The following is a 14791-nucleotide window of genomic DNA, read 5'->3' as shown; positions in this document are numbered from 1 at the left end:
TGATGTGTCTTGGTGTAGGCCTCTTTGGGTTCCTATTGTTTGGGACTCTCTGTGCTTCCTGGACTTGTAAGTCTATTTCTTTCCCTACAGGGTTTTAATATTCTGTAGTCACCATCTTAAAACTCTTCATAATCTTGACTTTGAATCTGTGTTTTGTAAGAGAGATCCAATGGGACAATGGAGCATGCACTGGAGGTTTAAAGTCCCAGCCTATGTGCAGTGCCCCCTCCCGCTGACCCCCTGTGTCTCTAGGATATGTGTAGGATATGTGCTCAACCACCTTCTCTCCACATTTGCTGGCTTCCCACTCTGCTCTGGCCCAGGGACAACTGCCACCCTCTGGGAGCACCCAGCAGGAGCCTAGGTGTGGATGCAAGCAAAGGTTGATCTCTAATCCCTAAAAGTGCGAATACGGTGAGATATCCTGTCTATGATTGTTTTATGTTACATGAGAAAAAGTATTTTAGAGGTTATTAAGGTTAACTAATGAGGTAACCTTAAGGTTACTAATTATTCAACTGGGCCCAATCTACTCACATAGGATTTAAAAGCAGTGAGTTTTTTCTGGCTGAGAGCCTAAGGAGAAGTCAGAGATATTTGAAGTGTGAGAAGGACTTAGTGTATCATTGTTGCACTGCAGATGGTGGGGGCCATGCAAGAAGGAATATGAGGGCCTCTGGAAAAAAATAACAGCCTTTGTCTAACTGTCAGAAACTAGGACCCCACACCTATAACTGCAAGCAACTGGATTGTTTAAACAACGATGAAAATCTTAGGAAAGGATTCTTCTCCAGTTCCCAGGTAAAAGCTCAGCCTGACCTTGATTTTGACCTTCTAAGAGCCCAGCCCAGTCGGGCTATGCATCTGATCTATAAAATTGTGAGCTAATAAATGAGTATTGTTTTAAGATGCTAAGTATGTGGTGATTTGTTACACAGCAATGGAAAACTAATACACCTCCATTCCTTCTAAGTGGCCCTTTGACATTTTTTTTAAGAGGAAGCAAGTTATTTTATAAAATTAATGGTTGGTTAAAGTAGACTCTCCAAGGACAGCTTTTCTGTGTTTACATACACCTATAAACAGTATTTTGCCATGAAATAATTTATGACAATGCTGAATAGTTTTATGAGTGATAATGTTTATAGTCATGTTAAATAAAGGTAATCAAATATGCATTAAAACATAAGAACCCTGTAATGTAATAAAACAAATTTCTGGCCTCACTCATGTCAAACCCATATTTTGTGCAGGATATTATAAAACTTAAGAGCAATATTATAATTTTTTACCTCTCTGAGAACCATACCTTTTCTAAAAATGTCTCAGAGAAAGAGAGAGCAAGAGATAGAGTGAGGCTGGTAGAGAGGAGTATATCATATTCCTGTTTTTGTCTTAATCTGGTCATTGTGTCATTTTTGTTAAAATTATTTACTGTGAAGAAAGAGGGGATTCAACTTTCAGCTCCTATGAGAAACATGTTGGTGAATAAACGGGGCGAGAAAGGAAGGGAGATTTGTGCTAAACTGAAGGGAGCCCAATCTGTACAGCCAGGATTCAGGCCTGGACCAATTAGAGTTGGACCCAGTCCCCAGCTTATATTTAAGCTCATTATAACTGTTTCCCTGCTCTCTTTGCACATCAACCTATCTTCTCTGGTCCTCCTCAATGTGGGGCCCTCCAAAGGCTGACTTTTGAAATGTTTAAGGAAAACCTTTCATCTAATTTTTCTGAACCCTGCTAGACAATCACCATCACAACAGCTGATGTTCTTCTCTTTGTGGTAGAGTATAACCATCACCATTTCAAACTTCTCTTCTCTCCTGAAGCACCTGAGTCATCCAGGAAAAAAAAAAAAAAATTAAATCAATGATCCACTTTGAATAAATAAAATTTAAGTCAAGACCCACATTATTATTTTAGATTTAACCTCCAATGGAAGAACATTGATTTCAGAGTGTGTGTGTGTGTGTGTGTGTGTATGTCACTCAGCCAGGAGACCCTTAAACACAGCTTGCTACCAACCATTATTTATGCTCCTTCTCTGAGCAGCACCTAATAACTGCTAATTAAGTCTTTTTGTAGCCTGACTCTGAACTAATTAGGGTTAATTGAGGCTGCTTGTGCATTAGCTATTCTAGCTCTTGTTCTGATAATCAGGATTTTGGAGCACATTGGATATTTAGTCAGTTAGCTGAGACTTCTCTTCACTAGGCATTCTGCTTCAGGCCTTTGTCTTCTGTTAATGGGCAACAGTGGGCCACTCTGTGCGTGATTTGCATCTTGCTTCACCCTGTGTGTGTGTGTGTGTGTGTGTGTGTGTGTGTGTGTGTGTGTGAACAGCCAAGGAATGTGATAGATTAGTGAGTCCCAAAAGAATGGACAAACAAAAGGGTTGGAGTCACTATTTCAGCTTTGATTTTTAATCTCTAAGGGTTATCTCTTGGAGGAGAATGAGATTGGCGTTCCTGAGGGTCTGTGTTTGTGGTCTATAAATAAGGCTTATCCTAGTCTTCCTTCCTAGTCCTATTCTTTGGTTAGACAGCTATACCTTTGAACCGATTCTGGATTCTGATGTACCTGTTATTGAGGGACCTATGAGAGTCAGTTCCATTTCATGTCATTTAAGACCGTTGGCAATCCAGTCTGATTTTGAAACTTAAATAAAATATTTGATCACTTAGTTTGGAGTCTCATTCAATTATCCAGCCATATTTATTATAGAAACAATGCTACATAAACACAAATTTCAAAACATGCTTATTTAGTTTCTGATGGTTATACTTCACAAGACAATTGAGTTGAACAAGAACTGCATGATAATTTTTAACATTAAGTAATAACTTTTCTAATCTCACCAAGATAAACTAGTTATTCAACAATTTATGTATGTATATTATCTGATGAGCCAGAATTCAAAGCAAATAACCTGGCCATGACAAAGATTAAAATGGTATTCTGTGATGAACCTCTGATGGGGAGGTAGAGAGAGGTCATCCTTGAAGCGAGGAGCTCACCCTATTTTTCTTGCGTATCCAATATACACCTAACAAGTGTTTGCTGAATGATGAGTGACTGAATGAACAAGACAGTGAATAAATGTATATAAACAACATAGTGAATGATACAGTTACCTTCTCTATCTCTATTTATACATGCAATCCAGATATTTGTTATGCAATTCTTTAACTTTATACTTTTGTTAGGTTAGCAGTTGAAAAGATCTTACAGATCATGAATTTTAACCTCTCCCTTAACAGAAGATGAAATTAAGGATTATGCAGGTCAAGTAATGGACCCAAGCTCACTCACAATCAAATAATGGCAAAGCTGAGATCAAGGAGCGAAGTTGGCCTCTTGCCTGTAGGTTTGGTTGTCAGTGGAAATTCTGAGTACTGATATTGTCTGTGTCTTGTTATCAGCTGGAAACTCCTTACCTTTAGAAATATGACCAAGCCTGTCATAAAGACCTGACTCACAAACTGCCATCTCTGCACTAATGCCCTACAGCATCCTATAACAGCCCATTAAACAGCACTTTATTGATGAATATTTATCTTACTGTATCAAATTTATGTAAATGGAGTCCAAAGAAAAGTCTTTATTACAAAGCTTTTAATTTAGAATAGAAAGCTACCTTTAAAAACATATTCAAGTAATATAACTAACTAGTTATTTATATACAGATGCACCCATACATGTAAAGACTGAAAAGTTATATGTAAAGTATATAAATTTATAAGTAAACACTGTGAATAATTTTGGCTTCTTTTTAATTGAATCCAAAATTAATCAACAAATTTAATATTAATATATTGCCATTTAGCTCTCAAAATCCTTGTTTCAGTGGTTTTAAACCAATGATTTTTTTACATGCATTAAAAAAAGTACTGCCAACAATTGGCAGTGCATTGAAATAATATCTAATTACTTCAGTAGGTAGGGGAAATAATAGAATATATAATTGTGGCCTAAAAAATGCAGTTTAAAGCATGCATGCTGCTGTTAAGATTTATGATCATACTAATCAAGTTGATGTCAGGGTTTATTTTATAATGGGAGTTTTGTGATTCAGGAAAACAACTGTGATGGTTGAGAACAAGTTAAATGGATTTTGTACTAAGTATTGTTTCAGAGAATGATGTGAACATATATTGCCATGTTTCCCAGGGAATTCCTCCATTTTTTTTCCTCCTAGCTCTCTGCATTCTGGTGTGATTAATATTACAGTGATTTCTTATTTTTCTGGTATGCTTACTATTATAGGCAGTTCTTGGGGGGAAAGGGCATGAAGCATGCTGATAATTAGAATTAATCAAATTATTCAAGGATGCATTACCAGTTCTTGTTTTATCTACATTGAACCGTTGCCTTGACTGTACCTGGAATTTAATTAATAAAGACTGATTTTAATTTATAGAGGAGATGGCACAGAGAGGGCAGTGCCATTTAAAGAAGCTTTATTACTCACAGTTCACAGGAGGAGACATGCCAGGCCATGCAGGTCTATGTGGAGAAAGGCCCAGGTTGTCAGGAGGCAGAAGGAGTCAAGGAGAGAGTGTGGCCCAGAACTTTACTGTGGTTTCTTTGAGAAGACCTGGATGAGGCAGGATAGACAAGTTTGAGCAAGTTTAGGATTAGACAGATTAAAATTTTCAGCAAACTCTGGGCTATAGAGGTGGTTCTCTAGTTATCTAGTACATGACCCTGGAATGATTTAGGGTAGGGGAGATATTGGCTTGTTGTGGGAGAGTTAGATAAAGGAGGTGGTTGGGGTGTGGGTGTAGTATTGTTTAGTTTGCATATGAAACTTGTGCTCACTGGAGAGTCCTTAGTTTTTTAGAATTAGCTAGCCCTGGAAGGGACAGGCTTTCCCAGCCAGCAAGGCACCAAGGTGTCAAAGCATCATAAAATATAGAAATTTTTTTAAAAAATGATTAATACAACTGTCCCTTAAGCTTCCTCTCTACTCTTCTTGGTTTGTACAATTTCAAAAGAAAAGATTGGTCAGGCAAGGAACCAAACTGAAATGAGGAAAATCAGAGTTCTTACTGGGTGTCATACATAAACAGCTTTTTCACACTTGACTATGTTTTGTGTTTCCTATCATTTACATAAAAACATTAGGGGATTGGTTGTACATGTAATAAACATCGCACAGATGCGTGTTACCATTTTCTAGTATTTAAACCTGTTGTGGGATTATATGCAAATCATGACTTAATAAGTCTTCTGTACAATCTTTTGCTTTCCCTTCAGAAACACACACACACACCAAGAAGAAAGAAGAATTTGGAAATCCTAAATGCAAACTAGCCTTAGGTTTAATAACTGGGAATAGACATGAATTATTTTGCTGAGTCCTGTGACTCTTTACAATGGAGGGACTGAATTCAAACCTTCGTGTTTCATTATCTAAATATCTATTTTGTTTTTCGTTTCTAACTTTTCCCTTTTCTTCCTCTCTTCTTACCTACCTCTTCCCTCTTTCCTCTTTTGTTTTCTGTTATCTTTTTTTTAACAAAACATTTATTGAGCTCAAATTATATGGTAAGCTGGGTAAGTACTGCTGATGCAAAGATGAAAAGACCTGTCGATATCCTCAGGGAGCTCAAGTATAGATAGGAAAACACTGCTGAAATATGAATAATTATTGGACATTCTAGGAGCTATTCTAAGAAGAGTTATGTGAGGAGGAAGCATGGAGCAGGGAGATGTACGCATGTTGAAGGATCAGGGAGATAGATATTCACAAAGAAACTTGAGCTGAGAGGAGGCAAGCATTTGAAAGGCAGACAAAGGATGCAGACATCCCAGGAAGTTCGAGAATGTGTGCTCAGCAGAAGGGAAATCTGGTGTCTTTAGGGAACTGCAAGTAATTGAACTGACTATAGCTTAGGGTTTATGAAAGTAGAAAATATAAGTTAAAAATAAGGAAGTCCCAGATCATGAAGGGCCTTTTATATTATGCTATAGAGTTTAGATTTTTATCCCTTCCATTCACAAATATTCATTGAGAACCTATTCTTTAATGTGGTTTGAAACATTGGGAATGTGGCAGTAAACAAGACATACAAAATCCTTACATCCCATTGCAAACACATAAACCCACAAGTGTACAGAATTTTGTCATATGGTGATGCTTGTAAGGGGTAGGCCTGGGATTTGGGTGCTACAGTAAATAGAGCGATCAAGAAAATTCCCCAAAGCACAAGTCATTTAAACAAGGGCTGACTGAGCTCTGAGGAAGTGGAATTTGAACAGACCAAAAGGAAGTGAGGGGAAAAACCATGAGAATGCTCTAGGCAGAGGCAGGGATGAGCTTGTAATAACTGAGACAACTAGAAAAGACCACAAGGCATGAGCTGTGTGTGTGAAGAGCTGCCTGCTCAGAGGGTAAGCTGGAGAGATGGGCAGGGTCCTACCTATGTAATTACATAGGTAAGAAAGAAAATTGAATTTCATTCTGTGGAGACTTTTTTTTGAGATTTATGACAAGTAACATAATGTAATTTATGTTTTAAAAAGATGACTTTAATGTTTTATATCTTAATTGGATGGTGGTTTCACAAATATGTATATATATGTATACATATATATTTGTCAAAACTTATCAAAACATATAAAATATCTGTGTGTTTTATCATATGTAAATTATGCCTCAAAATTTTTTAAAAGATGACTTCTTGTTATGTGAAGATTCTTATATAGCCAGATAGAGGAACAAAAGCTGGATGGCCAGATTATTTTTTTTCTTAGCATCAATTGAGGGTAATTGAAAACTGGTGAGAGACAAATCAGATTTATACTTTTGAAAATAACTTGGACAATGGAGTACAGAATGGATTGGAGAACCTGAGAACAGGAAACCTGATTAGCAATACATGATTGTAATAGCCAGGTAGGAAATGATAAGGACTGGTACTGACAAAGAAAAGAAAAATAATTAACATATTCAGGAAGTAGAATCGACATGATTTGGCCAATTAAATAAAAGATGAGAGTCTAAAATGAATGATTCTCAGGTTTCAGGCTTTGGAGGCTAGGGAGAATGTAATACATTCATTCATTGAAATAGAAGTTATAAAAGAAGAACTTGATTTGGGGGGTGCAGTTCCATATGTGACATGTTTAATTAGGAACGTGTAGGTAACACACAAGTGGAAATGACTGGTATGTAGTTGTAGATAGAGGTCCAAGAGCTGACAGTGGTCTGGTGTGTAAGTAAAATTTTGTAAGTTGTTAGTAAGTGAATATTGGTTAAAACTATGAGTTTGAATATGAATACCCTGAGAGGGTCCTGAATAATTGTTTACAGTCTTCAAAATGTTGAGATAATTAGCTGCTGTGAAAGAATGATTTTTCTCTCATTCATAGCCCATATCATTTAAACATCTTTGCTAAGCATGTATTACGTGCTCGGTGGTAAGCTAGGTAGTTGATAAAAAAGAACTGTAACTTATATATAACTTTTCTCTTAATGTGAAGCATGCATAAAACAGTTACCAGAATCATTATACTTTTTAAAATCTATCAAGTCTAAACCCTGTTTTAGAAAATAATTACCATTTATCATATGCCAAGTATTTGCCTGGAGGTAGGTGGTTTTCACATAAATTGTATTCCTTTGATAAGTTGAATTCGAAGGTGTCCCTAAGATATCCTGTCAGTGACATACATGCTCTGCAAAATCCTGGGTCTGTGCATATGATAGATTTTGCTCCTGTGATTAGGTTACATGGCATAGTTGACCTTAAAATAGGGAAACTATCCAGATGGGCATCACCTAAACATAAGAACCAACTAAAAGCAGAGACTTCTCTGGCTGGTGGCAAAAGGAAATCAGAGAGATATGCTTTGTCTGGCCTAGGAAAACGCACACATCCGTCTTGTGAACTGCCCATGGGGACCACATGGCGCGGAACTGCAGGCAGTTTCCAGTTGCTGAGAGCAGTTGCAGGGCTAAAGCTGGCAGGAAAACGAAGGCCTTGGTGTTAGAACAACAGGGAAATGAACTCTGCCCACAGCCTGTGAGCTTGTAAGAAGATCCTGAGTGCCAGGTGAAAACCTCAGTCCTGGTCAGCACCTCGGCTTCAGTCCTGTGAACACCTGAGCAGATGCCAACTACTCTATGCCTGGGCTTCTGATCTACAGGAACCCTGAGATAATAAATGGGTATAAAATTGGTGGTGATTTGTTTTACAGCAGTAGAAAACTAGTACACACAATACCCAGTAATTCTCCATACTGAGGCTCAGAGAGGTTGAGCAACATGCCTAAGGTGCCAACGCCTAAGTGGAGCAGCAAGGATTGCAGTGCAGGTTTGCCTGACTTTCCTCACTCAGCTCATGCAGAGAAACACTGAGGCAGCAGTAAGTAAGGTGTTGTGGGCACAACTGAAGCTTAGCGCCCTCACTCTCAGCCTTTCTGCCTCTGAGCTGCATTACCTCTGATCCTGTCTGCCACACGGAACCAACGTCCCCTTCAGCATCCATCTGTCTGACTCCAGGGAGAGCAGTGACCTCTTCTCATGTACCAATTAATCTTTGACCACCAGGAACGCCTAACGGAGGCAGGCAGGGTGAAACGGGCTCTTGTTTTTAGGAACTGAGCTGAGATCCCTGATTTATTTCACCTTGTTTGTGAAACAGCAGCTAATGATTCCATTTCAGGACCCGCCTGGTTGAGGTTCAGGGAAACTCATTGGGATGGGCTCACAGGAGAGCACACTTAGGGCATGAGCCAGCACACTTGTGTCTTGGCTGTAATTCACCCTCTGTCAGCTTGGAAAGGCATGGGTAACAGGGAGGCACTTACTGTGGTCTCATAAAGAGGTGTCAATATCTTAATGACTCTCTGTGCACAAACCAGTGTATATTTCAGTTATTCCTATACTCCAGATAAACCCAACAAATAGTCCCTTTGTATCAATAACAATAAAATACTAAAAATCTCTTGGCCCTTAGACTTCTTATCTTTAATATGAATATAGCAACAACTTATGGAAATATTGTAAAGATCCATGTGACAATGTACACAAAAGTATGTTAAAAACTATCAGTGCTATGTAAGTACTATCCACAATTAAGATGCTATTAAGCTCAATGTAGATGTCTATAAAAAGCAAATTTTTAAAATATTTGAAACTTTTCTCTAGCCAGTTTTGCTGAGTGGTTAGAGTTTCGGCCCATGGACTGAAGGGTCCTGGGCTCGATTCCAGCCAAGGGCATGTACCTCAGTTGGAGGCTCAATCCCCCACCCCAGTTGGGGCACGTGCAGGAGGCAACCAATCAATGTTTCTCTCTCTCTCTCTCTCTCTCTCTCTCTCTCTCTCTCTCTCTCTCTCTCTCTCCCTTTCCCCCTTCCACTCTCTCTGAAAAGCAATGAAAAAAATATCCTCAGGAGAGGATGAAAAAAATTTAAATATTTGGAATTTTATGCATGTGGAAACTGCTAAAGATGAATCTATTTTTTTCTATGGTAAACCTCTCTCCCCCCCCCCTCTATATATATATATATATATATATATATATATATATATATATATATATACACATGTGTGTGTGTATATATATATATATAATAAGATGATCCATTTGAACATCTTCAATCCATCCTTAAATCACCTTGAAAGACGCTCAGGTTATATGTTAAGCATGCTCAGTGACACTCAGTCTCATGCTCCTGACCTCCTAGAGACAAGGTGGTATTACTTAGAGCTGAGCCTGCACTTTTCTTAATGTTGAGTCATCCCGCCTGGGGTAAATAGGGTTGTATTGGTTCTAACTATATCTGAACCATTTACTAGGATAGAGAAAACTGCCAAATAAGATGCTGAAATTGGTAGGGAGAAGAAATAGAATATTTCATCTCCTAAAAGGGAATCAGCCTCAATGGTGAGTGAGAAAGAAAGAAGAAAAATTGCTGAGGGAGTATTAGAGAGTTACTTAAAACTCATTTTTATGCATTGGACAGCAGCAAGAAATTTGTCAGCATTGGGCAGCATTATGGTTTGCCAGAGCTATAAAAAGGTTATGCAAACAGTAACCCAAAAGGAATAGAAACACATTAGAATTTATGGGCCTAAATTGCTCACTATGTAAATGAAGCTTTCAAATATATATGGTTTATGGAAATTAATGTCTTATATTTATTACTCAGCTCCAAGATTAAAATTGGAACCACACTGATTAGGTAACATTATAAATCAACTCCCATAGAGAGAAATAATAATAATACATCAAAGTACAAATGCTCTGATTAAACAAGTTGATATATAAGAAAGAAAAAAGCCCTGTGCTTTTCTTGATGGCTGCTTTGGAGTGCCAGCCAGCTCTCTCCTCATTCTCTCCAGAACAATGGGATGAAAGTAAACAGACAGGCTGGTCATGACACTCCCTCTCTCGGCAAACACGCAGGGAGAAAAAAGAGGGAGAGAAAAAACTGGGCTCCTTTCCTGCAAGTTAAATATCAAATCATGTGAAGCTTGTACTGCTAAATATGGCAACATTTTGAGTATTAAAATTAATGTAGCATTTAGCCAAAAAGAAGACAGGGAAGCAAACAGTGTGTTACTGGACCATCTTTTAATTCAAGGCTCTCAGTTTCCTTTAGTTCTTTCCGACAGGGAAGGAGGGTTATAAGTGGAGAGGAAAATGTTAAAGGAATAAAACATTAATTCAGTCAGGTGTACTAATGAGCTATGGAAACTGTTAGGATCCGTGATGTCCAAAAACATTAAAGCTTTTTTTTTTTTTTTTTTCCCAAAGGAGGGAAAAAGATTTTACTAAAAGATAACAGAATGAAAGTAAATTTAAATCTCAGTGCCCTTAGGGTTCCATGGAAGGAAGGAGAAATTTCTAGAAATGTGTTTCAAAGCTTTCCATAGGAGAACCGTTGAGCAGAAGTGATGCTGATAGAAGCATTATATACCTGAAAGATTTGGGACCAGGTCTCTTTTTATGAACAGGTAGACTTACTGTTAGGGAAAGTACCAAGAGATAAACAAAACAGACATACAATTTTAAAATAAACAAACGATTTTTTTAATTAACAGAGGTGATTTTCCTCATCATGATGCTTCTATTGAGACTCATCCCAAATGTGTCATTTATAAAGTAAGTCATAATTACCCACAGGTTAGCTGATGGGAAGGGTTTTCCATGTCATTAAAGAAGAATGTGGTAGACTTGGAAAGCAGCGTCAGTATTTTATAGCAATTCTATTTTCCCCACCATGTTATTTATTTCCTATGGTAAGTATAATGACTGTAATCATCCCCAGCGTTGGGATGATTTAGGTCACATGGAGAATCTGGCTTCTGGCCTATTACACCTGCAGATGTTGGTTAATATGTTGAGAGTTGGACCCCTCAGGCTTCACTTAAACATCTGCAGTGTCAAGGTCCACTCAGAACTGTAAAAAGAAATATTGGAACTTGCTGTCTAGTTAGCATGTAGTGCATTGATAAACAATATCTGGTAGCCTCAGAACATTCCCGTTTCATCTGGACACTGCCCAGTAAGACAGCATGTTGTGTCAAAGCTGTAATGGCTTCTTCTACTTCATCCTGGATATTGATGACTTGATGTCTCCATTTTTTAAATAGGTGGTCTGGGAGCTGTGTGCAGGGGACTGTCCCAGGTGTGTTAGAGAACACCAAAGTGAGGGAGGTGAGAGCCCTGCCTTTGAGAGGTCTATAGTCCAGTAGTAGAGATAGGAGAGATAAATAATGACCTCATTATATTATTAATAATTTTAGTGTCATAAAAGAGATACAGTGAAAGTACAATGGGAGTTTAGGTAAATCACCAGGAGGTATTGCCACTAAGTTGAACAACAGTATTGCCCAAGGTTGGAGTTAAAAAGAGTGCTGATGTCTGCAGCACCATAGAACAGACTTGTTACACCCGCTCCTCAATGCCTGAGCAGTCTCACCCCAAGCCATGGCAGGGTCGGTTACCCCTCAGTCTCAGGTAACCCTTCACTCGGGTCCCCTTCACTCACATCCTGATGTCTGTATGGGAGTATGGCTTCCCCTTGCGTGTTTACCTTTATTCCCAAGCTAACTTTCCATTGTGTTCTTTTGGTAGCAGCCATAAACCCATCTCGGATTTTGGTTCATTATTTCTTTTCCTAAAGCTAGTGTTCTCTGAGATTAGGAGAAGGCTTTGTGAAGGATCCAGTGTGGCATCTGGCTCTTCAAAGACAGATAGACTCTGGTCGTGTAGAAATCAGAATGACAGGAAGGGGACCTTTCTTGCAGAAGGAACATCATGAACTAGGACAGAAAGGGGGAGTGCCTCTAAGTTAAGTTGCTTTGCAGTTTGGCTGTAGCACAGGGAAAAAAGCAGACACATGGAAGAGACACTCGAACGGTCATGGTAGGGCTAACATGGAAGATTTCAAATATCTGAGGTATGAGAAGACTCAACGTCATTGGTATTGGAAACCTAGGAAAGATTTTTTTTAACCAGAGATCGCAAGATTAGAGCTATGCTTGGGGAAAAATAATTTAGTAATTCTGTGTGGAATGCTTTAGAAGGCAAGGAGAGGAAGAAATAAAATTAGAGAGAAAGTAATTATAACGGTTCCTGAAACACAATGCTGGTCTAAATTAGGACCATGGGTACGGAGAAGAGGAGACTCCTTAGCGTGCCCTCCAGAGGCACGGCTGGGCCCAGAAGCAGAGGCAGCCTGCGCTCTCGGCTCCTGTTTCCAAGAGCCCGACTCCATAGCAGACCTTATAAAGTTGGTAGGAAGTAAACGGGGAAGCAGGTGTGCAAGAAGCACAAGGGAAGGAGAGGCTTATCCGGGCTGTAAAAGCTGTTCCCCTGGGCGGAAAGGGAGAGAGAGGCCTGATGCTGGCCGAGGTGTAGAAGCAGGGCCCCAGCAGTACCTGGCAACAAGGTCCAAGACAAGCCCTGAGGCACCAGAGCCCCAGCCTCAGAAGATCTTTTTCCTCCCATGTAGGGAGGGAAGGACCTAAAGGCCCCATGCAAACAGGGAACAGGTATGTCACATCATCAGACATTGGGGGCTCCCTCCAGATAGATGCCCAGTCATAGGTGTCCTGGAATTGCATATGGAATGGCCTGTGGAAACAGGATAGGGGAAACCCCCAGACACACTGAGCTTGAATTCCTTGCCGACACAGCAAGAATAAGCCCCAAGAGAGATATTAAATCGATTCAAAGAAAATTAAAAATGCTCTATTTCTTAACCACCTGGATTTGTGTGCTGAAATTCATATACTCAGGACACCTTATATATTTTTATATCCTGAGCAGGTAGCACAGCACGTGCTAAGCAGTGTATACTCAGTAAGTAAGGGCACATAAATGCAAGTGGATGAGATTCAAATGAATCCAATTTACAAAAAAAAAAAAAAAAAGCCCAATAGTACATAATAATAGAAATGTTTGTACGTATTTTTACTACTGATAATTGCCTACTTTTTTCTCCAAATATCTGGTTTCTCTGTTTTGAAAATCAAATTACCAGACTGCATACAAATAAAATCCTATTCACTCATCTGAAAGTTCCTGAATTTGTGGGGTTTTGTTTTGTTTTTTCTTTTTCTTTAACTCAAGAAAGCCTAATATTGTTTATAGATTTAAAATTCCTAGAGATAGATTGTTCCATTTACTTATGACACTAACAGTGAGGAAAATGGAACTATTCTGAAAAAAAAGAATTTAATTATGGTTTTAACAGCAGCAAATATCTAGTTTTAAAAATCAATCACTTGCTTTTTTTTCTGCCACACTTTACATTTTATTAATTAATGGTTTGCATCAATTTATATCAGACTTGAGCACATTTGCTGACAAAACCTGCCCCCAGATTTGTGTTTGTTTATTGACCCAGCAATGTCACACAAAAGCCAAACTACTTATTAATTCCTGTGTACTGAAAACATCTGGGAAGTTTCAGAGGGGGGGTATATGTGGGAATAGCCTCTCTCATTTTGCCTGTGGGGCCATTTACATGTAGCGCCAGGCATTTTTCAATGGAAAGGATACCTCTACATAGTGATTGAAACCTCATTATGCTAAATGCTGAACAAGAAAAGCAGGACCTTATTATTTTTCCCAAAATTCCAATTTTGTTATGTATTGGTTAAGGGTTCTACTTGTCATATAGCAGAAAAGTTGGGCTAAAGAATCACGCAAGTTTGTTTTTCTTTGTTTGTTTGTTTTTTAAAAATATGTCTTTATTGATTTCAGAGAGAGGGAGAGCGAGGGAGAGATAGAAACATCAATGATGAGAGTCATCGATCGGCTGCCTACTGCACGTCCCCTACTGGGGATCGAGCCCGAAACCCGGGCATGTGCCCTGACCAGGAATCAAACTGTGATCTCCTGGATCCTAGGTCGATGCTCAACCACTGAGCCACGCCCGACCGGGCCAGGCAAGTTTTTTATGCCAATGATTTTTGCCCATATTTCTGTGGCACTAAGTTTTAAGAGTGTTTGGGGGTCCTTTGCCTGATATTTATCTTGATCTCATGAGGTAGACAGACATGCAACTCAAGCTGAGAGATATAAAGTGACATATTCAAGGCCCTGTAGGTGGCTTAAGGCTTTTTATCTTTCTGATTTCACCAGATCACTTGCAGGATCACTTTTCTCTATGCCTTTGTTCTGTTTTTCTGTGTGAAATATAAAATGTACTGAATAATGAGGTGATTTTACTTAGGATATATTGCCATAGGGAGGACACTTATTAATGAAGGTCATCTCAAAGAAGAGGGAGAAAACTTGGGATTTTATATAAGAAAGTAATTGAG

The 14791-nt window shown here is 38.8% G+C and overlaps 1 protein-coding gene across 1 annotated transcript in view; it reads right to left on the bottom strand.

Moving 5' to 3' along the window:
- Nucleotides 1-1204: 1204 nt before the first annotated feature.
- Nucleotides 1205-14791, bottom strand: part of UNC5D (unc-5 netrin receptor D) — a 680073-nt gene continuing 666486 nt past the window's right edge. Inside the window, exons 17-18 of the transcript XR_013998001.1 lie at nt 4472-4597; nt 1205-1832 (exon numbers count right to left, since the gene is read on the bottom strand). The gene's annotated coding sequence lies outside the window, so the exon portion shown is untranslated. The remainder of the gene's footprint in view (nt 1833-4471; nt 4598-14791) is intronic.

This window comes from Miniopterus schreibersii, assembly GCF_964146895.1.
Source record: "Miniopterus schreibersii genome assembly, chromosome: 2".
NCBI classification, from domain to species: Eukaryota; Metazoa; Chordata; class Mammalia; order Chiroptera; family Miniopteridae; genus Miniopterus; species Miniopterus schreibersii.
The sequence above is the reverse complement of the archived record's forward strand: the minus strand, read 5'-3'. Positions and strand labels throughout refer to the sequence as shown.